We start from the raw sequence: 24,042 nt of genomic DNA on the forward strand, positions 1-24,042 counted from the left end.
ATGTGAAAGCTTTTGCTGAATTATAAAAAGTTCCAATGGTTCATAATTAACAAATAACTTCAGTTTCTGATAAATAATTTGCCTTATTATTACAGGTTGTGCCTAATTACTGTAAAAAAAAAATCATCCTTTTCAGATCTTATAGCAATATTTTTAACACAAAAATTTCTCCTGTGTGATCATTTCCTTTTTTTCCTTTTTTCCACCTTTTATCAATAAATTTCCCCGTTCGTCACTGTCAACTGTCAACTCTCTTCCCCTTCAACCCAGATAACCTCAGAACTTACAAGGTCTCCAGAAAAGAGTATCCTCTTCAAAAAGCAAAACCCTAAACCCACAGGTGATCTGATGTGCTCTTTCTTTACTTATGACAGCCATCTATGCCAAAGCCTGAAGTTCGAAGAACTGGTCTTGAGACAAAGTTTAAAATTTGATTTTCTTCTATTTCAGTTACCTATTGTACCAACCTACACTGCTGTCGCCATGGACATTGGTGTGGTTTTGTCCCAGCTGAGACCCAAGCACCACGCAACCATTGACTCTCTCAGAGGGTGTAAGTGGAGAATAAGGAGGGGTGGGGGGAGGGGAGGAAAAAGAACCTCAAAAAAACCCCTAAACTTCATGGGTTGGGGTAAGGACAGTTTACTGCTACAGCAGAGAGAGATATAACAATGTTAGGACTTTAAAGCAAAAGATACAAAACTGGTGATACACGATGCAGTTTCTCACTGAACTGCACAACTCAGGCTGTACAGCTCAGAGCTGTCCTGAAATCGTACTGTCCCCAAACCCTTTGTGTCCTGGAGCCTTGTGCTCCTCCCTCCACCAGCCCCTGTCTATGTTAAGCATGATGTAAATGGCAAACACTCTCTTTGGCCAGTTTGTGTCACCTGTCCCAACTGTGTCCCTTCCCAGCTTCATGGGTACCCCCTCCCTTCTTTTTAGCAGGCCAGTATGAACAACTGAAAAGTCCTTGACTGCTTTGCAACAACTAAAAACATCAGTGTGTTATCAGCACTGCTCTCATTGACTCCCAAACAGTATTCTATTGGCTGCTAGAAAGAAAAGTAACTCCATTCTAGTCAAACCCAGGACAAATACCTCTTCCTAACCATGGGATGCAGCAATGCAGCTGCCATGGAGAACAAGAAAACCAAAACCGTGTCTATGGCTGCAAAGGGAATTTTCACCAATTTACCATCCACATATTTTTAAATGACATTATCTGAACTCTTGTATTCATCTCTGGAACAATTTCAGATAAATGGAATATAAGTAATATGAGAGGAAAGAAGAAAAAGGGAACTTATCTTGTAGAGTGTTCATATTTTGCACACAGAGATGTATTTTGGCCCGTAATCATACATGAAAACAGCTACAGATACAGAAAATGTGTAAAAGCGTTTTAACTTTCTTTACAGTTTGGTCCTTTAAAAACAGTGAGTAGTCTCTATGGTTTTTAAATGCTTTCAGAACAAATCACAAAATATAAAAATAGCAAGTTTTCAAATTGTTTATTTCAGAAGCAATTCTTAGAAAAAGGCCCTAATATCAAAGAAATGCTTTTAGAGGTGAATGTTAATGTTTTATTTAAAAATGGAAAATTGTTCTTCTTCTTATGAAGGAATATTAGCCATTCCCACTTCAGAAAATGGAGTGAGAAATACATTCAGGAGAAAAGTAGTCTTTTTTATTCTATAAATGGAGGTACCTAGCTCTGTCTATTGAATATATATGAAGCTCAATGAATCAGTAAACTTAGTGACCTAAATATATATGCTAAAATTGAGTGAGTTGGATCATATATTCTGTGATTCTTAGGGAGAATTTTTCTTTCTTCAGTTTCCAGCAGGACAGAAAAAAATAACTGTTTAAATTGTCGTGATGGGGAGAAAAAGATATAAATAAATTTAAAGAAAGTCAGTGTTTTCTGCTTTTGTAACAACTGTTAAATATATGTACTTGTAGCTTTAAATAGCCTTTACATAAACAATAGGGTAAAATGTCAATGTCATTGTTTCTGAAAACTAAATGCATTTTATTGCAGAGTCAGTGCTATCATTCCCTCGGTCATTATCAGGGGCAAAGCTTAGGAAATCACTTGAAAGGATTTTTTTTTCCTTTAGTTACTTTTACCTAAAACTTAAAGCTATTCAAAAGGTCACAGCTGTACATTACTTTGAGACATTTTGGAACTAGAAATATGAGCAATGAATGGTATATTCTGACCTTTTGCAATGATCAGTGCTGTAAGAAACAGCTCTTAAATATAGTTAGAACTCAATTAATATGAAATGCTTTCTAAGATTACTGAACCAATGTGAACTTTAATAATTAATTACATAGAACTAATTGCATGAACTCCTACATTGAGAAAATTTGGGTTCAGACTGGTTTTGTATGTAAATTTAACATGGTATTCAGTTGAGATTTTCATGTTTAAGATGAACCCTCTGTAATTTGTAAGTAATGCTGTAATGCAGACTTCTGAGCAAGAGACTCGTGAAAGGGGGTCTAAAAAAGACAAGACACAAAACTTTCTGCGAATTGTAGTTGTGTGCCCATGAAAGGAGGTGATTTTATGTTTATGTTCTTTCAGTTTACAAACTCAGTTTTATCAAATTGTCTATAAGGTACCAAAGTATAATATATTTTTGTTGTTTCCATATTCAGTCTGACAGTGACAGCACTGAGATGAGATAAGATCATAAGGATCATTTATTGTTAGTGAAAGTATTCGCAGTCGTAGGACCTGGAGGAAGGAGAGGTGGGGTAGATGTACACTTCTTTATGTAAGATAGTGGCATAAGGAGCCCTATACTGGAGTTTCTTAGTATTACATAAACAGCTGTAGTGGTTAGAGAGGCAGCAATGAATTATTAAGGCAGATCCATTTTTGAATAGGTCTAGAAGACCCATGTGATGTCTTCTGAAAATCCAGGTCACTGGGTTGAGCAGCATCTGTGCGAAGCTGATTACCAGTTCCTATTAATGATTTGAGTTCTTTAGATCCCCCTTTCCCCATCAATCAATTAGTTGAATAAATTCTCATCAGTTTAGATTCAATTGTGAATAGAAAATGACAAAGGCCCTTCTGAAATAATAACTTTACTCTAATTTCACCATATATTTAGATTTTAGAGAATTTTTTTCTTTCAGCTGTGTTGAGAAACTATTAAAAAAAAGAAAATAAAAAGGATAAGAAGAAAAATAGAAGTAGAAGGCAAAAATAAAAAAAAGTTAAAGTATTATTGATGCTTTATATAACAAGTTCTGAATCTTTTGAGTTTGATAAGTAGAGCAAAGTCTGCACTTACCCGTAATATAATGGAATCATACTTGTATCCTAGAATAACTGGTCTTTTGGAAGTTGCTGTAAACCCACATTTATTTAGGGATAAGAAGAACTACCCTTCTTAGAGATAAGGAATATTAATTGTCCTGGCAAGGTTTGAAGAGCAAAAAGGATAACAACACGGAACTCAGAGGCAATAAATAATCTTTCTATGCAGCTTTCATCATAAAAGCAAATCAACACACAGTGAGAGATGCTATTGAACTTTGTAACTACTGGGAAATGCAAAATTACAGCAGCCTCTTAATCCTCAATGAGGCAGTAGCCTCAAAGTTACTGTATTACCATTACAAATTTTTAGGCTGAGGAGACTAAACCCATGACTTCCCTATTCATTTTATCATGTGCACATCTTGAACTTAGTAAGCTACAGAGCTGCACGTACACAAGTATTTCTGTGCATAATCACAGTTTTAATGATGAAGCCAAGCCAGTCTATTACAATAAAGTAGTCTCTTCAGCTTGTGTTACTGCCCATTCCTAATACAAAAATGGATGAAGAAAAATGAGCAAGGCAGTACTTGTTAGGTACTCTTACACTTTGTATTGTTTTGCTCAGTTCTTAGATGACTATATATAGGTCACCCAATAGAAGCCAATCAGAATTAAACAAATTTGCATATTTAATTTATTTGGTTTCTCACATTTAACACACGAGGTAACATTAAATTGTACATATACTTAATTTGTTCTGATTATCTGACACACCAGAATTGATCATGAGCCAAGTTCCAACTCTGGAAGACCCTAATATGCTATTTGCAAGAAACCAGGAAGGTGTAGGAACCAGCTTTCAATCCCAGCACTGATTAATTGGGGTTTTAGTTTATGCATCTGCTCTCTCTTACTCTTGCCTTCACAAGGGAGGGGAATGGACAAAAACACCTTGTGGGCTGAGTTAAAGACAGTTTAATAGCATAACAAAAGAAGAGGGTAACAATAGTAATAATAGCAATAATACAAGTGTTTTGCAAATGCAATTGTTCACCACATGTGAAAAGGGGAAAAACAATAATCCAATGCCCTGCCTGTTTTCAAGCAGTCATCTCACTTCCTGGCTAGCTTCCCCGGTTATGTCCAGAGTATGACTCTGTATTGTGGGGAATATCCCTCTGGCCAGTCTGGGTCAGCTGTCCTGGCTGCGCTCTCCCAGCTCCTTGTGCACCTGGCAGGGTGCGAGAAGCTGGAAAGTCCTTGGCTTAGTGTAGGCCCTACAGCTACCCAGCAACAGCTAAAAACATCAGTGTGTTACCAACATCATCCTCATACTAAATCCAAAGCACAGCACTATATTGGGTACTAGAAAGCAAATTAACTCTATCTCAGCTGAAATCAAGACAAGGAACTCTCATGTAGACTTACAAAGCTACTCATCTGTGTAGAGTGAAAAGGCAGAAAAGCGTGCCCTAGAATGTAATGGCATATTCTGTTCTGTAGGACAAAAAAAAAAGTTAAAACCATACAGAAAAGCCAAGGAAGAGTGAGTGCAAGGGAAATGTTTGCAGTTCTCAGTGAGTAAGTGTTAACACTAATATTAGTTTTGTCCCATGTTTCAGTCAGGCAGTTCAGTAAATTTTTTGACGCATCTGAGAGCAAGATAGTTAATAAAATAAATCATCAAAGGTCAGAGGAAAGCTTGGAGAAATAGTACAGAAATATATCTCAGCTACTAGCTGGGGACGCAAACTATAAATGATGCAACACAGGAGAGAAAGGCATGTTCCCTTTTTTCAGTGGCAATATAGTTGAAGATGAAACAACCTACCTGCTGTGTGTATTTTATTTTTTTTTTCTAATCAGCAAGAGGACCCTTCAGTAGCTGTGCAAGGCTGCCAGATGATGCACACATGCTTTTTCTTTTCCCTAATTAATTTTGTTGAGTTTTGCCATTGACTGTTCCCAGTTATTCTGTGACCCTTTAGAGCAGTCACCTGTGCTATCACATCTATCTCTGCTATCAAATTCTCCCCTCTCTTCTCCTGAGTGCACATTTCTGTTTTCTTCCATTTACCTATTAGAGCTCTGTTGTCACATTGTATCACACAGTATATTCAAAGCTTTCCAATTAAAACCAGTTTTTATAATTTTCTTTTTGCTAAATATTTCAACTAAGTTCTATCAGTTACATGTATGAAAAAAGCCCAACCCTGTCTTTGCCTTGGTTTGTTAGTCTTTATGTGCTATTACAATGTTCATATTAAGAATGTTTGCCTCAGACATAGTTCAAAACTGGACAATCAGTTTTACAAGATGTTTAAGGCTTTTGAATGTAACATCAGCACAAGGATGTATAGTTGCATGATTTATCTTCATTTCATATTAGTCACACTAATCACCTTAATGCAACAGACTACTTTTCAAGGTTTTGCTTTTCCAAATCATCAGGCTTTACATGTATATTTAATGCTCACAGTCAATGTCAAAGTATCTGACTGCCTTCCTGGTGTGCCTGAAATACTGGAGTATTGGTTATATCTCCATTTTGTCATTTCCTTAAATGCTATGCCATTTATTGTGGCAAACTTAACTGTAACTAAACTCAATTTTTTTTTGTATAGTATTAACTGTGTTATTTAAATGATATTTCTCAGATTGTTATTGCTGTGCTATTTAAATTATTTTTCTCTTTTGCTGTAACAACACAGTATACACAAATAATTTGAAAACACTGGATAGATCAATAATAAAATACATTTAATTTATTCTGTTTAATGTCATTATTATGAAATTACTTCCTCACAAAATAACCAAAGGAAGGAATTATTTTATATAAAAAACTGATTCTAAACATTCATTAAAGCAATCTCAACACACAAATGAAGCACAGGTGTTTGAGATGCCTTATACAGGTAGAACAAAATGACATCAGAAGAATAGATTATAATTGCCATAGAATAGAAAAAATGGTAATTGCTCTTTTAAAAGAACTGTATATTGAGCTATGCTTTGTTGTCTCTTTTGCAACAAAAGGAGGAAAAAAACCCATTAAATTGGCTATCAGGCACCTAAAATAATTAGTAATAAAGTTCTCAGCAAATATATGTAAAAAAACCTTTTTATGTGTCCAACAAAATTGGCTCTTTTTAATGAGATGCAGAAATCCTGTATTTCGAAGAATAAAAAAGAGACAATAAGAAATAGGATTTACTCTTGTGATTGCTGGATGTTGGTAGATATTCAGTAAATATTTAGTAGGCTGCTTATATTCAGGCATGAAGAATGTCTAAAAGAATCACTATAGTTGACATTAAACAAATAATTATGTCCTGAATATTCAAAAATACGGTATATGATTTTCGAACAGTGATTATATAATTATTCCATATTAATTAATGTACTAAATAATTCCTAGAGGCTAAACCTTTGTAAATGTTAACTTAGGGAGTGTTGGAAATAAACCCCAAATATTGGATTTCCTCTTTTTTTTGCCAGAATACACAGAATATTTTCCAAATGAAATGTCTTGCAAATTAGTTAAATATCAGAACGTCAAATTCAGAATCCCAAGACTTTGAATAAACACAAAAATGTCAGGTTTTACACAGTGTTCCAAGTGATACTGCATTTATGAAAAGTACTCATACCTTTACTGTTGTAATATGCCATTATCAAAGAGAACATATAGTGGTAGAAATTTTGAAGAACTGGAACAACCTGAAGATTTTTCCTCATTAGAGGGTATCTGTGTCCTAAAGAGAAAAGAAACAGAAGCTACATGAACAACAAAAGCTTTGCATAAAATTTATTAACCTGTGTACTCTGAGGCCTTGAGCTAAAATCATATTCTAGAACTCCAAAAGGATACTCTGACTGTATGAGTGGGCATAACTTACATAGAGATGAAGAAAAACTGTTTTCCTGCTCTTTTCAACACTGTAGAACAATCTTATTTAGCTGAAAATGTTTATATCTAGATGTCTCCTGTCTGTGGTCTTTCCAGGTAAAAAAAAGGGAATTGTTGAACAAAAGTACTACAGCAAAAAGATCAGAGTAGTTCCCTAAAATTTACTCCCAGCAGGCATGTTGAAGCAGATAATCTTCTATAAAATAGTAGGTCACTCGAATCATAGAATGATAGAATGATAGAATGATAAAATGTGTAAGGTTGGAAGGGACTTTTAAAAGTCATCTAGTCCAGCCCCCCTGCAGTAAGCAGGGACATCTTCATTAGACCAGTTGCTAATCACCAGTGCAATAACAGGGTTGTGTAGGTGATCCAGTAAATGAGTCTTTGCTTCACAGTGGCTTCTGTGGACTCATGGGTTCTGAGATTGTATGTTCACCCAGTGAGCTCTTCTAATAATCTTTTTTTGCATAGTAGGAGAAGCTTCTCACTACTACTGGACTTTTGGTTTTGCATGCTGTTAGTACATAGAGGAAGGACTAGTAATTTTTCATATGCAGAGGCACTTACAAAAATGTATCTTGCATACATGACTTCTTTTTCATTCAACACCAGTTTCACCACATTACAAGACATATTCTTCTCTGTGCTATGCATGGTAGAAGGGAAGTGAATTTTTCATGAACATTGTCATATTTTTTCTTTAATTACAGATGGGTTTCTATTCCAGATTTAGAACAAGAGTCAACTGCATACAGAACCTCATGTAAGCTATTATTAAAATTTTGTGCTCGGTGGAGACCAAGGACTAGATTCAGCTATTGAAATTGTATAAAGGAACAACCAAGGTATCATTGTGGAATTAGCAGATAAGGCACACAACCAAAGTCTGTGTCCTTCAGGAACAACAGTTGAAAGTCTACTAAAATTTCCTATGTTGTATAAAATATTAATGGAAATACAGTTGTGAAGCATACAAAGCTGTGCAGACAGCTGATGAGATCTACTGGAGGAATTAACCAGTAGAAACTGGTCTTTAATGTTAATTGACATACAATGTTGTCTTCAACACACATGTATGGGACTGGCAGCTCTGACAGAAGTCATGGTGGAGACAACTACATGGACCACAACACCACAACTTCCACTGGAGACATCCACTGGAGGGTGGGGAGTCAGGCTTAGTTTAGTCTCATCTGCGGTGATGGAGGGCCTGCAGTCTCAGAATAAGGTGTAGCAGAGTGGAGCCTAAACATTGGAAAAACCACAGTAGATTAGTCCATTGGTGAGCTGCAAACAGGCCATCCATTAAACAATGTGGAAAATTCTGGATCTATTCACTCCTTTGCCTTGTTTTATCCCATAATGCAGATATATACAAAGGTTATACTGTGTTGTTTTTATCGCTGTTGTTATTAAATGGAGCCATAATGTGGGATCAAATATTGATCAAAAGCATGATAATAAGAAGAGACATGACCCCTCTGTTTTGGGAGGATGTTTAAGGAGTCATGGATGCAAGCTGTTCTCTTCCAGAAGCACAAAAACAACTCCTGGCTTTTTAAATTAATATTATTTCAGAGTATATATTAATTTAGAGTATAATTTGGGCCAAAGAAATTAAATGGATGTGATGGATAATTTTATTCTGTGCCTCTCATTTAGATGCTACTTGAAAAGGTCTATTGATGATTCATATTTATATACAATCTCTTGAATTGTTTCATCTTCTACATTCTTAGAATAGCCAGAGGTTTTGTGCCTCTAACAGTGGATTGAGCTGGGGAGGATAGAAAGTGGAGCATTCAATGACAGAAAACTCTAGATGAGGCAAACATATTGAAACTCAAAGCAGCATACAAAACTGGTCTAGGACTATGTAGAAAAGATTGTACTTCCTGCTCCTTAAAAGCTGCTGAAACATACAAAAGCTTTCAAAGACCTCATCAATCTGGATTCTACTCCGCTTCAAACATTTCTGTCCAAAAACACAACTATGAACTAACTCCTTCCCAAAGATATCTACTTGCAGAATTAATCCAGGTGATGTGTGCAAATGGCATATTTACTTTGTCAGGAGGATCAAAACCGACTGTAAGAATCTCAATTCCATTTTACCTGTAAGATGAAGACATGTTTATTTCATAGAAAAGCATCCACAAAGTAGCACTTTCATTTCAGAAGTTCAGTTCTCCAAATTAACTTTTCAGTTCTCAAAATGCTTTGTTACTAATGTGTTAATCTTAATTAATTAATTATTTCTAGAATGTTTATATTCTCTGAGTTCTGAATAAATATTTGGGACTAAATTGTGGAAGCTTTACACATGCTGAGCAGCAATTAGCACATATAACTATTTTTTCTTCCTGTGATGTTATTCTCAAAACAAAATGCTATTCCATGTAATTAAGGTATCAAACTCTGTTGGGATTAAATACCAGCTTCTTATTTTCTGTGAGGTTTAATATTTTCTTTAGCATTTCATATTTTTCCAGCATTAACTTAAATGTTATTTACACAGAAATGTGCATGACTGAAATGAATTACTTGCACACCTTTTGTATGCACTCCCTGATGTTTCAGACTTAACTGGTTTGTAAGAAGAAAACAAAATCCTTCAGTACTTCATCTCCACTCAAAAAGAGAGAGGTGTATAAGACTTCTTTAACTCTAGTGATGGAAAGGGTCCTTTCTCTAAATGAACTACTTAGTCCAGGTTAGACGGGGCTTTGGGCAACTTGGTCTAGTGGTAAGTGTCCTTGCCCATAGCAAGGAGTTGGAACCAGATGACCTTTGAGGTCCCTTACAGCCCAAACCATTCTGTGATTCTATGATTCTATGAACTATGGTATTTAGATTTTTTATAACGATAAATTTTCTTAAATATAAATTGGTCTATTAGATAAAAACTCCTGCTTTTTCTACTGTTTGCTTTATCACTCTGAAAATATCATTTCTAAAAATATTCAGAACTGTTTCTTCTACATGGCAAAAATAAATTGTTTTTTCATTTGCTTCAAACAGAAGATCTAATGTTTGGCATCTATGCAATAAATATAGTTTCAAGAGAAACACAATCCTGTAAAAACCAGTATACAAATGTCAGTTTTCACAAATGTTATATCTTTCCTTTGTTAGGTATGTGGTGCATCTGAGTATATTTTCCCAATATTTTCTCACTTAGTAACAGTTAGAATTGAAAAATCAGTAACTAAACACTGAATTTTGAACAAGCATTTTTTGGAACAATCCCCCTTTTTCAAAGTACCTTTTGCAGATTGATTCAGCAGCTATTACCTGCACTAGCAAACATAGGCAATGTCTTTACCAAACACAGTGAACAAGGACTGTGCAGTGTTGCATGTGCAGTTCCTGGCCCCCACTACTCACCTGAATGCCACAGTCACTCTTCACTACCCCTCTGGGTCTTAAGCCAATGGCTTCAGTTTGGTGTTTAAGTGGGGGATACAGGGGACCACCAGCATCGCAAGTCATTTGCTGGAAAGAAGCATATCGATGTTAGATGTTTTCTAGCTTCTAGGACTTCCTTAGGTTTGTTTTTATATATTTGATAACATGCTTTTAAACCTTGCACCTGGTCTGCAAGCTGCATCTGAATTACTGTATGAGGTGTTGCATTTTACATGTGTTAGTTTTTCTGTCATGCCTAAAACGAGTTGTTCAGACCCTGTCTGCATTACTTGAACCAACTATGGCTGTGTTTCTTAAATCCATGGGGTCCCAGTGAAAACTAGGGCCCTGAATCCTATCATCTTGTGCCTGTATTCTTTCCACATACTGTGCCTCCAGTTCTCAGGGCTTTCGCTACCAGGCCAGGATATGATGCATTTGTCTACATCACTATGGCAGTCCTCAGTACCTTGTTGTAAATGCAGTAAAACTGTTTACTACTACAATTTGGACAAAAACTGTAAGCCTAACATACAGAAATAAGCAATAGTAAGCTAAAAGACAGTCACTAGAAATGTATATGTTTCTAGAAAAAGAAATTTAAAAAATAATTGGTGACGCAGATAAATCAAGTGAAAAATAAAGCTGCAAGTGTACAAGACAGGTTCAGACAAGTCTGATAAACAGCTGACTGAGGGCATGCCAGCTCAGTGGCCTGTTCCTAACGGTGGCAATCGTGTTACTGGACTAGAAGGCTGCAGTAGCTTTCACTGCTTAGCAGCAAAGGCATCTAGTGTGCCTCTATAGGCTTGCATTTAGGGAACTTTCCAGCTTCCATTTTTCTGCACTAGCACATTTTTATAAATATTGTTATTTTAAAAGTAATGAAACGGTACCTGTAACTCAGCACTCCCTATTCCAGGTGCAGCTGTAGAGCGTACGTTGAATTATTCCAGCAAAGCAGAACACAAAGATGTCTGTTTAGCTGAAGGGGATTAAGAATCTTCTCAACTCTGTCATCCCATAGTAGCCTGAGTTTTTTTAATGTACTTTCAGTGGTGATAGCAGGTTCAGGTCTTTTCACCAGGGGTAAAAAGATCTACTTAATCTGTATCCTGCACAAAATCTTTAAGCAATCAGCCACTGGAGCACATTAAGAGGACATTACCTCCTTCAAGAGTGCATGAGCATCTGATTATGCACAATGGTACATACACATGTAAGAATTATTGCTGTGATGTTATTTTAAAAATATATGGGTACCTGTGCTTTTAATGTATTTATGCATTGGCTGCAATTTCTTTGACCAAAACCAGAGAATTGCAAAGTAGCAGTTAAGCAGCTTAGCAAGCATCCTCTAGTCTTTTATTTTAAAATACTAGAGCCATACTTGCCTCTGAATACATAATTATTCACTATAAAAAAAATATATTACCTATTTTCTCAAACTAGCAAAATAAACTTATTTTTTAAAGAAATATGTTCTTAATTCATAGAACAAAACTAGGAAAATTATTAGACAGAGCAGTCACACAGTAGGAAGTGTAAGATGTTGCCTAATTCTTGGCAGAAGTAATAACTATTTAATATTCCTGTAGCTCCATTTTTTTCTCATACTTTTTGATGCTGAGGACAGAAATGTTCTCCCACTAGACCTCATGTTTCTCAAAAGAGAGTAGAAATAGCTTTTCTCTTTTTCTGTTTTGGTTTTTGGTTGTGGGGGGTTTTGTGGGGTTTTTGTGGGGTTTTGTGGAGTTTTTGTAGTTTTTTGGTTTGCTTTTTGGTTTGTGGGTTTGTTTTTTTTTTCCCTAAAACAGAAAAAAATATCTGGTCCATGGCAAAGTAATTAGAAGTTGATGTCAATTTCAAAAAGAATCCTCACCTGTCCAAAGTGAAGGGCAAAAGAAAGTGGATTTAATTATCCTGAGATAAACATCACATGACATTCCTGCTGTCTTTGGACAGTTGTCCTTGCTTGCAGCTCTACTCCAGAATCCTGCCATTTTCCACTGAAAATTTAAAGAAAGGAGAACCGATATGTCAGGTTACAATACTAGTATTATGCCGTCTTTTTAATTTCATGGTTCTCTTGTGAGACACCTTTAACAATAGTACTTTGAGGACAACAATAATACTTTAGCTTCCTATATATTCCATAAGATATGCAGCCTAGCATGCAAAGGGTGTAAAACTGACATGTAGTTGTGGGAGGCCCTCCCATTGAGCCATGAGGTTCAGAAAGAGCCCCCTTGATTTCCAAACTCCTCAGAGAGAAGCCTAGGTGTGGCTAGGTCCAGTCTTGGTCACAGACTTGATCAATGGTTTCTGTCTAAAGGATAATACATAAAAACACATATCAGAGTCAACATTTGCCTGTCAGATCCCACAAAGGACTTTCACTGAGATACTTTCACAAAGTTGAATGCAATTACTGCAATAGCACTAACATAGAATATAATTATAACGCTAGCAAAATACTACCCCAGGTATTCTTCACCAAAAAGGGGAAGTTGCAATGATTTCTCAAGGAGATGTCCTTATCTTTGGCAGAAGAGAAGGAGCACAGCCCATCAAGTGCTTTGGTGTGTTCAATTTTTTTTCTTACCCGCCAGGTGGGTAACTTCCTTCATATCCTTTATACCCCAGTCTAAGCTGTTCCTGCCCAGGGATGAGGTTTAACATGATTTGGGTGGAGAGTTGTGTACTATAGTCATAGATATTTAGTATGCATACCTTCTAGATCATTAGTGTATTTAGGGCTGTCAACTTTAATGTTAATTTTGTGGATAATGGAGGGAAAGGTCTTACTCTGGGCTCTGCAGCCCCTAAGAAACTCTGTAGAAACCACCTATTCATTATGCAGTCTCTAGCCAAAACAGGGTCATCTACTGGACATGGCTAGTTGTGAACAAATTATGAAAATCCATATAATAGAGGAAACATTAAATGACCAAGAAAGTTGTAGGAAAACATTTAGCCCCAGAAATAAAACCTTCTGATTCTTTGTTAGTTTCAGAGAGCCTTCACAGTAGAACAAAGATGTAGATCAGAAAGCAGAGGGTTGCTGAAGAAAATGTTAGAAGAAACAGAAATACAGGTCTTGGACTCAGAGTTCTATTACATCTCAGAAGGGAAATAAGAATTTTATGGGAAAAGACCTATAAGAGGATCAAAGATGACATTAAAGACTGAGAAGTACCAAGAACTTGACTGCAGTCATAAATTGTAATTGCATTTCATGAAACTTAAAAACGAAGCGCTGGTAAGTGGTTTGAAAATGATGACAAAATTACTCCTGTTGCTATTCTCAACTGAGATTTTGAGTTTGTAATAAACATGTTCAAGCTTTAGCTTAAAAATCTGAAATAAACCTAAAATAACAATATTTTGGTTTTGGTTTGTCTCACAAATGACAACACAACCAGAGTGTATGTTATGTGTAGATCAGCATCATACTTGTGTGATAGTAGGATAAAATATTAGATGCAGTAAGTAATTATGTTGCAATTTATGATTGTTTTTCTGGTACTAGTCTGCCACCAGCCTATAATTATAGAATCACAGAATGATTTGGTTTGGAAGGGACCTCGAAGATCATCTAATTCAAACCCTCCTGCTGTGGTCAAGGATATCTTCCACTAGATCAGGTTACAAAGCTGGCCTTCAAAACATCCAGGGATGGATCAACAATTTCTTTAGGCAACCTCTTCCAGTGTCTAACCACCCTTACAGTAAAGAATATCTTCCTTATATCTAACCTAAATCTACCCTCCTTCGGCTTAAAGTTTTTATCCCTTGTCCTGTTGCTACAGGCCCTTGTAAACAGTCCCTCTCTGGCTTTCCCATAGGCCTCTTCAGGTACTGGAAGGTCTCCCCAGAGCCTTCTTTTCTCCAGACTGAAAAACTCCAATTCTTTAAGCCTTTCTTCACAGGAGAGGTGCTCCAGCCCTCTGATCATCTTCTGCTTGAAGTTGGTCTTGGGATTGCCCCAACCCAAGTACAGGACTTTGCACTTGGCTTTGTTGAACTTCATAGAGGTTGCATCTCTCCAGATGGTTTAAGTCCCTCTGCACGGTATCCCTTTCCCTTCAATTTAAAGACAAGGATATTGTACAAGACAGTGTCAGCTGTTTTGCATAAGTCTGGGTAGATGAAGTCAGTAGCTCTTCTCTTATCTACCTTCACTTTAATGCTGTTGTAAAAAGCCACCAAAATTGTCAGGAATGATTTGCCCTTATTGACCTCATATTGGCTGTCACCAATCACCTCCTCATCTTCCACATGCCTGAGCATTGTATCCTGGAGGATCTGCTCCATGATCTTGCCAGGCACAGAGGTGAGACTGACGCACTTGTAGCTTCCCAGGTCTTCCTTCTTTCCCTTTCAAAAATGAGGGTTAGGTTTCCCCTCTTCCTGTCAGTGGGAACTTCAGTGGACTGATGTGACTTCTCAAATATGATGGCTAGTGTCTTCAGCACTTCTTCCTCCAGTTCCTTCAGGATTCATTGAGTCCTATGGACTTGTGCACCTTCATCTTCCCTAGGTTGTCTCAAACTTGATCTCCTAAAGTTCTTTATTTTCCCAGTCCCTGCCTCTTGCCTGCTGAGGCTTATGCAGTGTTGTTAGAGCTCTTGCCAGTGAAGACTGAGGCAAAAAAATGTTGAATACCTCAGCCTTCTCCATTTTATGGATAACTAGGATATCATTTGTATCACTCCAGAGGGATCTCACATTTTCTGTCATCTTCCTTTTATTGCTGATGTACCCATAGAAGTTTTATTGTTATCCTTCATGTCCCTGGCCAGATTTAGTTTATTAAATCAGGCCTTTAGTTCATCTAACCTGGTCCCTGGCTGCTCAGACAGGATCTCTGTATTCCTCCCAGGTTATATGACCTTGCTTCCACCCTCTGAAGGCTTCCTTTTTGTGCTTTTGTTTGCCCAGGAGCTCCTTGTTCATCCATGCAGGCCTCTGGGGTTTCTTTAACTTTTTGTTCTTGGGATGCATTGTTCCTGAGCTTGAAGAAGGTGATTGTTGAATACTAGCCAGTTGCCTCAGGTGCCTCTTCCCTCCAGGGCTTTGTCCAGAAGTACTCTACCAAGAAGATCCCTGAAGAGGCCAAAGCAAGCCCTCCTGAAGTCCAGGATAGTGAGCTTGAAGTGTGCTCTCCTTACTGCTTTGAGGATCTTGAACTCCACCATTTCATGGGCACTGTATCCAGGTCTGTCCTTGAGCTTCACTTTCCCCACCAGCTTCTCCTCATTCATGAAAGCAAGGTCCAAACATGGCCTCATTGTCTCCTCTATGACTTGGAGAAGGAAATTAGGCATTCCAGGAACCTCTGTTTTACTTGTGCCCTGCTGTGTTGTTCCTCCAACAGATATCAGGGTGGTACAAGTCTGCCATAAGGACTATCTGTCTATAGATCATCTACTTGGTGTTACTGGTTAGGTCTCCTGTAGCAGGCCCCCATTATCATGTCCCTTGTCTCTGTCATTCCTTTACTCCTGACTCGTAGGCTCTTATTTGTGGCGTATTGAAAGTGACAGAGTCTGATTGTGTTGGATTTAAGATAACTTTAATAACAGCTGAGCAAATGTTTATACCTTCTCGATGGCCGATGCAGCAGCCTTGAGTCAGGTTTCAGTACTTTTCATTAGCACAAGAACCACAACTTTCTTATACAAAAGATTGTCCCACTATGGTAGACTCCAGCTGTGCAGGAGTCTTTCTGCCTGCACCTTGTACCATAACAAAGCACACCGTGCCACCTCTCTGCTAAACAACACACAAATTTACAAGACTCTCCATCTCTTGCTTTACTGCTTTTTCTCTTGATTTCATGGCTTTTCTTCAACAAGCATAACTGTGTCTCCTTTCCTGGTCTGCTCTTCCATTTGCCACACTTATTGACTCTTCATTCATCCCCAGATGGGGTATAGATGCACTCTAGTGGATCATTGACATAGAGGATGACACCCTCACCTCTTCTCTCCTGTCTGTGCTTCCGAAAGAATCTGCGTCCTTCCATTCCAACACTCCAGTCATAGGATCCACCCCACTACATCTCCATGATGCCAATAAGATCATAATCCTGCAGGGGTGTCTTGTTATTCTCCATGCTACTTGTATTTGCATATGGGCATTTAAGTTAACCTCACAATTAAGCCAACTTACTAAGCCTATGAACCTAAAGAGATAGGTATGGTACCTGTCTCACTTAAAAAAAAAGTAGAAAAAGAAACAAAGGACTTAACAGAAAAAAGAACACGTTTCTTGTTTGCTTATTCTTTTTTTATACATAGTGATTGCGTAATAAACTTTGGTTTTATCGAGCTGTCCACTTCCAAGTTTTATATTGACTGACTTACTATAAAAGTCACACAAAAGTAGGCCTGCAGAGACAACAGAAGGTAATAAATTAATCAGCCAGCTCTGGTACACTGTCTCAGCAGGAAGTGCAGAGATATTTTGGACAGGAGTAATGCAAGCAAGCTACTGAGGCTGGCAACATCAGCAGAATAGAGGGAGTAATTAATGGTAATGTGATAAGAGATGAAAATCAATAAGTAGAATAAGTAGTGGGGAGCTAAGCTGGGAAAAGTCTTGAAAATGAGAACAAGGCTTTTATATAGTGAAAGAGTCAGAATTTCCTTAAAAGAGCATTAATTAGGCTGAAAGAACACAATAGTGAAAAGTTTTGTTTCAACTAATATTTTTTCTAAGTAGGTGACTAAGTGCTATGCAAAAGACTTTGGTTGCATTATCCTAAAGCTGGAGCACTGAGAATGGAAGCTAATTCCAGGCAACGTCTCTGCTGGGAAACAAACACGCCAGGAACTCTTCACTGTTTCTATGGCCAAACAGCATTAACAGCTCCCTTCATTGTTTCTTTCCTGTGTCCCCCACACCCTAGCCAGGATGATTGCCCTTAGGTTGCCTACTAGAAACAGTCCCTTGTACATGCTGTTCCTTGAACAGCACCCCTGATTTGTCTGAGTGCAGGCTACTACGTGAAGACAAAATCACGCCAGTTAATCATAATCCTGAATTCATGCCTGAGTGTGACCACATTTTCTGGTGCTATTTAATTTTCCTGGTATAAGCACAGTTTCTAAGACCAGCAGTGACATCTGAAAAAGAATCAGTGTGATTTTCTCCTAAACCACATTGCATTGCCATATCTCCCATGTGCTAGTCACTCTCAGTTATTTGACAGATACATCCTTTATGAAATATTGGGTTCAGCTCCTCACTTTAGGGTGTTTGCTGTCTCCTTGTTTTTCTGTTGCTTGTTGGTGCAGCTGCTGCCTTTTAATTTTTTGATTCTGGGAGTTTGCTGAGGAAAAAGAGGTGCTGACTTTGATTGGACCCAGTGCAAATTCCCTTGTGAGTCCTATCTCCACTGGCAATGAGCTGGTACCTAACTAGCTGTTCCAATGCACCACTGGATAGTTGTTTTCATTCCTAGCAGGATGTAAAAATGTGTTTTTTCTGAAATACACCTAATCTTACTAATTGATTCTGTACAGTGGTCTGATTGTTTACAGATACCATTTGCAGACAGCAAAGATGAGAGATGAATTCCTGGAATGATTCAAAGTTAATTACAGTTTTGCCACTGAGTACTTCAGTAATTCATTTTGTTTTCTTGTGATTGAAATGTTTCTAGATTCAGAGATACTGACAGTAGAAGCCAAGAGATTATTTTCTCAGTAGCTCTTTTAAAAAAAAAACTCCTTAAGTCTGTTATCAATATTATATTTTAGCAACTATGCATTTAGTAAAATGTATACAGGAACCAAAGAGAAATAGTCTTTATGGTTTGAAGTTTATATGCTTAAATATATGAAGTGTGGAATTACTTACAGAAGCATCACACTGCTAGTATAACTCATTTCAAGAGAACTGTGGTTTTCAGAAAAAAAAAAATTAGAAGGGTTTTGGCTTGGAGAGTTGAAGCACAGATGGATCATCTGATCTTTTTATAACTGGACTTCTTTAGTGAATAGACCAAAGTGCCTTCTCTTCAAGTAACATTGTAAACATAGATTGTCCTAAAATGAATATTTAAAAGTTTAACAAAATTACTACTTTAAATAAACCTAATTAAAAAGGAAATTCTAAATATATAATTAACCTTCAGGAATAATTGAAAATAACAATTATCAAACCTATTTTTGATGCACATTCACAAAATGAGAGTGGAACAGAGAGACATGAACTATTTTTCCTTGCAGTAACCTCAGGGCATAAGCTGCTAGCTCTTCAGTCTCATTTATCCACCTAGGAACTGAATTATTCCTTAGTTAAAAAGGCACAGGAATATTATTATCCTTTAATCATATCACTGATATGCCAGATCCTGTTACATTATATCCAGTGTGACATCACATGGCAAACAGTATATAGCTTCAACCAGCAATTTCTTTTATGATGCCTGGCAGCTTATAAATCTAGCAACGTTCTGTCCTTGATGATGTAGATATCATTCCATTGCAATACAGTCTTTTTAACAAAATACTCAGTCGCTTAGACATGCACATTTTCCTATAAATCTACTTTGATTAGGGGATGAAGGCAGAGTTCAGATAAGGTTTCTTGTCTGCTGAAGACTGTAGATTCCCTTTTAAAAAAATTCTGCTGATAAGTCTCTTACTCAGGATGTAGTAATTAGAAATCAGGCTGTTTGCAATAGGACCTCAGTTTTGCCTATAACAACAACAAGATTATAGCTTTTAGTTCTGTGTCCACTTTACAGCTCTGTGAAATGAGAATCACCTTGGAAGACAAATCAAATTTACTTTAATGAATATTGTGGAAAAAAAGTTTTATGGTAGCTGAAGTAAGATAAGAAATTTCATTTTCTTCATCCTTAGGTAATCAGGAAAGGCTATGGACCACATTTGAAAATGTACATCCATGTAAAGGGCAAAGCAGGGCTACACTTCTGGAATCACTATTAACTAGGCAGTTATCCCAATTTTCTTCATTGCACGGGAACAGGGATAATGCAAAATAGTATAAATCTGTATTTCCTTGTTTCAAGTGTGCCAGGCTTTTCCTCTTTCCCAGATGGTTTTTTTTTGCATTGTATTCCCTGCCTCTATACTGATATTATTTTTTCCTCTGCATTAGTTTCTTGCATTAATCCACAGAATTAAGGAGTCTTTTCTGTATGAAACTAGAATTTACAAGTTTGGAATGCAGACTTTAGAAAATCTTCAGGACAGGATCTTAAAAATAACTTAAATAACCAAATTCTGCTGAAAATCATCTAAGGATGCTAGGAAATTACCACTTTATCAATTATGCTTAAGTATTTTAATAACATTTCACACTGTAAGTGCACACAAAAGATGAAAGATGAGCTAGCTCTTGAGAAAAGGTAAATAAACTGGAAGTGTAAATCAGTCAGGTAATTAAAGTGCTGACTTACAGTAGCACTCTACATTGTGTTAGAGGCTCTTCTGCCATGGCAACCTTTGTGAAAAGGTCAGTGTTCTGCTTTCTGTAGCGCTTAAAGTCTTTTTATTTTGATGCTTGTGCACATCAGCCATAACATATGTGGTTTTCCATTGTTTTCTATCATTAATTGGTACAGGAAACCCTCAGGGATTTATTCACCTGCCTGGACAGAGTTTAGTGCTGTGGTACACAGCAGCATAGCAAAGGTATTTGAATCGAGCTGGGAGGTAAAACACAGGACTTAAGAAAACCTGTATTGTTTGGACTAGAAAGTGAATGAGATGTAGAATTTGGTGCAGCATATCAAGTAGCACTGGACAAAAGAATGTTGATGTCAAATACCTTCATTGAACTAATTGTAGTCTAATTCAGAAATAACTCAAAATATGTATTTTGCTGATTCTCCATTGCTCTCTCTTTTTTTGGGGGGGGGAGGAGGGAGACACATCTGTGGAGTTTAAATCATATTTTTTACAACAAAAATTATGTCCCCCCTTTTTTGAAGTAACTTTTTTTGTGTGGATGAAAATATTGAAATTTGCTTTTATTCAAAATTATACTTCATTCTCATATTATCTAGCCTCAAATAAATGCAAAAAACTCCTATGTTTTTGTTTGCTAGTCCTCTGAAAATGAGCATTCTGTGCTCTTCAACACTATCTCAGTGTCAATTTAGAAGCTTATTCTGTATTGTCTTTATCTGTAGCTCTGAAGTTTGAGATCAAATTTGACTAAAATTCATTGCACCTTTTCTGAGAGATTTTACTAATATCTTTTCCATAGTTCTACATGTTTCATTTCATTAATGTCCTCTGCCTTTCACATATTTCCTAACTCCCCTTATAGCATTTTTGCATCCTGTAACTTTTATCTTTGACATCTCATATTCAGTTTCTTACTTATGTAGAAATCAGTCGTGAATAAATGGCTGATGGTATATTTGTAATGCCATCTAAATTACTATCATTCTTTATTACAAGCTCCTCAAAAACTCTACATAGGCTTTGGTTGCAATATTTTTTCCCTTTTTGCATCTATTACAGTTATTATCTATTGTATTATTTTATATCGACATGAGAATCCATTTCCTCCACTCCCATCAGAATGATGCCTTCCAGTAAAAACTTTCCTTTAGCTTTCTTTTCCCAAGTAATCAAGTTCTTTCTCATTTTATCTTTGTTTTTATTCTTTTATTGTGTGGCTGAGGCATACTTAATTTTCCCCTTAGCAGCCCTCCCATCACTGTGCCATGTATTGGTAGAGAGCCAGATGTTGATAACACCCCAGAGTTTTTGGTGCTTCTGAGCAGCACTGGTGCAGCACCAAGGCTGTCTCTCCTACATTGCCCTTCGCCAGTAGACTGCAGCTGGGCAAGATCTTAGAAGGGGACACAGTCAGGACAGCTGACTCAAACTGAACACAGGGTTATTCCAGAGCAGACAATGCCTGTTTAGCAATAAAAGCTAAGAGAAAAAGAGAAGGGAGTGGAGACATTCCTTATTTATTATGTTTATTATGTTTGTCTTCCAGAGAGGTGGAGAATAATTTTTTTGGTTTTCCTTTGCTTCCATGTGCCACCTTTGCTTTTGCTTTATTAAACTGCCTTTATGTACAACCATGAAGTTTTCTCCCCTCCCAGTCCTGCTGAGTAGAGGAACGATAGAGGAACTTGGTGTCCAGCCAAGGACAACCCACAACAATTCTGCTTATACTTGAACAGGCAATAGATCACTGATATGCCTCTGCCTTTATGGTGGTTCTTACTTTACCATTTTCTGTCATGGATATCTATATTTGGAGAATACATTTGGGTGGGTTTTTGTTGACCTCAAAAATATGTTGTCAAACTATGCAGGATATGGATATTTAAGGAAATATATTCATCTGTAGAGTCATAAATGAAGTCCCTTTTCTAGTTTGAAGTGTTCCCGGATTTTCTCTTTGTTGGCTGACATGCCCAGATGATAATATGCCTTCTGAGGGGAACTCCAGAGTCATAATGGAAGCATGAAGCTAATACATCAGGAGTAGTATCCTAGGAAGAGGGAATGCATAGATTAACTGCTGCTTACTTTATCATTACATCAGCTCAAGCTGCAGTTGCTCACACAAATATTTTACTGACTTCCAAGTTAACTTGACTTATTTTTATAACAATTTTGATAATCAAATCCTCAGTCATAATAATTTTACCTGCTTAAGAAATGAGAGAAATTCAGCACTTGGAATTGGCAGGTGAGTGAAGGAAAATTCACCAGAGATCACATCTTTTCCCTTGAATCCTCTCTATGTCATCACTGTGCAACTTACTAGAAGACTTCTTTCTTGAGTGCCTTTGTTGGCATTTGGGGACTTTGACCTGTTGTTCTGAGTTACAGTTCAGTTGAGGATTTTGTCCAGTAAATCTGAATAATTTTGTAAAGAATAAACACTAGAATAAATGCAGACTACAATTTTGCAGTGGAATAAATGCAAAAAGTAAAAGATACCTTCAGAAAATCACAGAAAGTTAGGAGTTGAAAGGGACCTCAAAAGTTCATCTAGTCCAATCCCCCTGCCAGAACAGGATCACGTAGACTAGATCACACAGGAACGCATCCAGGCGCGTTTTGAATGTCTCCAGAGAAGGAGACTCCACAACCTCTCTGGGCAGCCTGTGCCAGTGAAAAGGTTTTCCCTTACATTCACATGGAACTTCCTATGCTCCCGTTTGCACCCGTTGCCCGTTGTACTATAACTGGCCATCACTGAGAAGAGCCTGTCTCTCCCCTCCTGACTCTCACCCTTTACATATTTATAAACATTAACAAGGTCACCCCTCAGTCTCCTCCAAGCCAAAGAGGCCCAGCTCCAGGAAGGTGTTCCACTCCCTTAATCATCTTGGTGGCCCTGCTCTGGACTCTTTCAAATAGTTCCCTGTCCTTGAACTGAAGGGCCCAGAACTGCACCTGATATTCCAGGTGTGGTCTCACCAGGGCAAAGTAGAGGGGGAGAAGGACTTCTCTTGACCTACTAATATTTGGACAATGCATCTATCATGTCATATTTTTTTCTGCTGCATGTGTGCTGACTTCCATATTCTCTTTCTAATAATTTTCATGTACAAGGTCTGTTAATTCTTTCTGACTATGTTTTCTGTCTTTCATTTTCAAGTTGCTTCATTTTCAGTAATTTGCCTAACAGTAATGTTGATCTGAATGCTTTAGGCACTGCAGATTTTAAAAATACACATTTGTATTAACCACACAGAAGAAAAATTCTAACAACCCACATTATCATCATGGGTTTTTTTCGTTCTATCTGAACTGACGAGATGGTAATGCAGGCTAAATGCCTCCCTCTCCTACAATTTTAATTCTGAGCGTGACTTCTTTTGTCAGTAACAATGTAAAAAGATAGACCAAAGAAAGTACTAGTAAGTTCTGTATTTTAGCTGCAATTTTAAAATACCATAGTAGCATTTACACCTTTGTGGCTAAATGTGTTTTCAGAAAGCTGGAATATGGAGTTGCAATTTACCCCATTCATACCATAACCATAAAACAGGGATGGTTGTCTGCCAGTTTTGCAGTCTGCATTTGAATCAGTGGCAAAAATATGGGTGTCCTCTGTGGGGGTGATGGACCTGCTCAGCTCCTAACTGCCATTCCAGGAGGACATGGTCAGTCCTGAAGCTTATCTGTCAAAGTTACGTATCTGTCTTAAGCATGCTCTGACATCTTGAACAGCACAAGAAACCCACCTTTAGGAAAATAATTGGGCTGCTGATCTCAATGAGTAAATGGATCTTCAACACCACACTCTTGTAGACACCTCCCGAGTTTGAGATTATTTTGAACCTTTGATTCTATCTAAAGAAACATACTTTTTTAGGTGTCTCAAACTTCAATTGAATCCTATTTTCTTACTCCCATGGAGTTACTAGTTCAGTAAAGCAGTTAGACTTATATCTAAATTAATCCTT

This window comes from Gallinula chloropus (genome assembly GCF_964237585.1).
Source record: "Gallinula chloropus genome assembly, chromosome: 1".
NCBI classification, from domain to species: Eukaryota; Metazoa; Chordata; class Aves; order Gruiformes; family Rallidae; genus Gallinula; species Gallinula chloropus.